This window comes from Saccopteryx leptura, chromosome X (genome assembly GCF_036850995.1).
Source record: "Saccopteryx leptura isolate mSacLep1 chromosome X, mSacLep1_pri_phased_curated, whole genome shotgun sequence".
NCBI lineage: Eukaryota > Metazoa > Chordata > Mammalia > Chiroptera > Emballonuridae > Saccopteryx > Saccopteryx leptura.
In genome coordinates, this window is record NC_089516.1 from 30,546,555 (window position 1) to 30,549,848 (window position 3,294).

The 3,294-nt window shown below is 49.1% G+C and overlaps 1 pseudogene; it reads left to right on the top strand.

Moving 5' to 3' along the window:
- The first annotated feature begins 1,071 nt into the window (after positions 1–1,071).
- On the top strand, positions 1,072–1,611 carry LOC136385549 (ferritin heavy chain pseudogene; annotated as a pseudogene).
- Positions 1,612–3,294: the final 1,683 nt, after the last annotated feature.

The following is a 3,294-nucleotide window of genomic DNA, read 5'->3' on the forward strand; positions in this document are numbered from 1 at the left end:
TCGCTCCCCTGCCACCTGCCTGCGGGTGGGTGCTGGTGATAGTACACTAAACTCTCTGTTTTCTATGGATCTAGCAATCCTTGGTTTGGCCAATCTGCTCTTAAGTTGGCCATTCTAGTTCACAAAGAGTCTGCAACGTGGCGGAATCAACAGGAGCCCCATAGTGTCTGCCCTGCGAGAGAAATCAGAAAAGTTATCAAGCAAGCACTGAAGAGACCTTAGGGCAGCAGACTGCCCCAGACCCATGGCCCTTGACTCTCGAAGGAATCCTGTGAGGAAGCAATAGGCAAAGCAGACAAACAAACCGAATATGCACACAAAACAAACAAAACTTCTAAAGCAAAACCAAAGGGAGAAGGCAGCGTCCTGAGTTCCCCGACCGACCGGATGGTGAGAAATCAGATGGCATCCCGCCTGCTCCACTACACCCTTTTCTAAGCAGAGCTCTGTTTCCAAATATTCAAAGAGGAAGCTTCCTTACCAAACAGTCTCAAGACTCCAAATATTTCGACTCAGCCAAATTCAGTTTTCAAACGGCAACTGCCGGAGGCTGGCCAGCTACCAATATCTGCTGCAGCCCACTCCGTGAGGAGGGGCTTTACAGGGCGTATCTCGCTGGGGATTCCATGTGTTACATCCCAGGAGACAGACCACAGCAAACCCAAAGTGAATTTTATAAGTTTTATTGCAAACCTGCACAGGGACTGCAGGCAACCCACGCAAGGGAACACTGCAGCCCCGAGCTTCTAAAATGGCTTCTTTGTATAGGGTGGCTATCTAGGCTGAGCAAGCAAGCACCGTATACAAGGGCGAGATAGGTGTGATTAGCTGACCTTGTTCTTAGCTAAGTCTCTAGGGTAGGGCTTCCTTGATGTTGGCTACAGAGTTCTGTGGAAAATATTGCTACATTTGTAACGGTTGTGTATTTTTTTTTTCCTCCAGCCATGTACTTGATGTACTCAGTTTTCATGACTGGTGGCCTGCAGCACATGTCCTAAGACATCACATCCTGCAGCCCCCACCGCGCCACCTTATCTTCAATGCTGCCTACCCACGCCGGCAACTACAAACATGGCGACCTCACTGCCCTCACTAGTGAGCGAGACCTACCACCCCGACTGTGAGGCCGCCATCACTGAGCAGATCCAGCTGGAGCTCCACGCAGCGTACGTCTACAGGTCCATGGCTTTTTATTTTGATAAGATGGTCTCAAAGCACTTCGCCCAGTTCTTCCGAGAGCAGTCAGGCAAGGAGAGGGCAACTGCTGACAGGCTGATCCAGCTGGTGAACCAGCGCGGTAGCAACACCCCCTTGTGCTACTTCAGTAGCAATGACAGGGGCTCCTGGGAGAACAGCCTGAAGGTCCTGGAGAGAGCCTTGCGTCTGTCCATGAAGGTGAAGCAGAGCCTGCTCAGTCTGCACCAGCTGGCCACAGAGAAGAAGGACACCCTTCTGTGCGACTTACTGGAGAGGCACTGCCTGCACGAACAGCAGAAGTTCAACAAAGAGTTGGAGGACCACATCACCAGCCTGCGCAAGATGGGAGCCCCAGAATCCGGCCTGGAGGAACATCTTTTTGGCAAACTCACCCTGGATGACAGCAAGGACTGAGTCTGGACTGCCTTCCGGATAGTCATGGAGAGACATCCCTTCCTCACTTTGTGAGCATGCATGTTGCACTATTACCCTAGCAAAACGTTCACTTCTTAAGTTTTTATGTTCAAGTTTTAACATTTCTTCTAATATGGTTGTTGTTTTGTAAACAAATAAACGTCTTCCATTGATTTGTGTGTGGAAAACCTTCACCTTTTGTTTTTAAACAGGTTTCCAGGAATCTTTCAAACCATCCATACCCCATCGAAGTGAACCTCGGGAACTACATGGGTGGAGGGACTGGGTATTGTGTGGGACTGGTGGGAGGGAAGGACGGGGTATTGTGTGGGACTGGTGGGAGGGAAGGACGGGGTATTGTGTGGGACTGGTGGGAGGGAAGGAGGGGGTATTGTGTGGGACTGGTGGGAGGGAAGGAGGAGGCATTGCACAGTAGTATGTATGGAGGAGGAGGTATTGCGGAGGACCCTGGATGGAGGGAAAGGTTTGGCACAGAACCTGAACATTGGAGGAGGTATTGTGGGGGATCCAGGATGGAGAGGGTGGTATTCCAGGGTCGCTGGATGGAGTGAGAGGTTTTGTGGGGGAGCCTGGATGGAAGAGGAAGTACTATGGGGGACCTTCAATGGAGGAGGAGGTATTTAGGGGATGTTGGATGGAGAAGGAGGTTTTGTGGGGAAGCCTGGATGGAGGAGGAAGTATTATGGGGGACCCTAGAATGCGGAAGAAGTATTGCCGGGGACGCTGGATGGAGGAGGAGGTTTTTGGTGTTTTTTTTTTAATGTTTTTTTTGTTTTGTTTTGTTTTGTTTTTACAAGGAATGAGACAGAGTCAGAGAGAAGGACAAACAGGAACAGACAAGAACAGGGAGATGAGAAGCATCAATCATTAGTTTTTCATTGCGCATTGCGACACCTTAGTTGTTCATTGATTGCTTTCTGATACGTGCCTTCACCGCGGGCCTTCAGCGGACCGAATAACACATTGCTCTAGCCGGAGACCTTGGGTCCAAGCTGGTGAGCTTTGCTCAAACTGGATGAGCCCGCGCTCAACCTGGCGACCTCAGGGTCTCAAACTAAGGTCGGCATCCCAGTCCAATGCTCTATGCATTGCACCACCACCTGGTCTGGCTTTTTTTTTTTTTTTTTTGCGGAACCTTGGAAGGAGGAAAGAGTTACTGTGTGGAACCCTGATTGGAGAAAGGAGGTATTCTGTGGGACCCTGGATGGATGGAGCAGGTATTCCCTGCAGCCTCAGAAAAAAACAAAACTAATCTCCCCTTATAAACAATGGTATATAAGGGTGGGGTGAGGTGGATGATGTGTGGCCCTGGTGAATGTGGGAGCACATTCATGCTAAAATTATAAAACGTGGCCTTAAAATCATAAGTGGGTTTGCTTCTGGAGAAAGAGTAAAGAGAATGGGATGAGGCAATGATTAAAATAAAGGGTTCTTACAATTTACCTGAAATTTCCTTGTTTACTAAAAGATGCAAATGTTTATGTTTCTTAACATTTTCTGGGTTAAAAGGTGGAGACACCCGAAAACATCTTGGCATAGTACCTCTTTGACAACCTCACCCTCAGCAACACTGATCACCATAGCTGAGACTTAGGCTAGCTCCCATTCCCACAAACTTGGGAATGACTTCCCATGGTCACCATGCTGGACATGCGTTTAGCC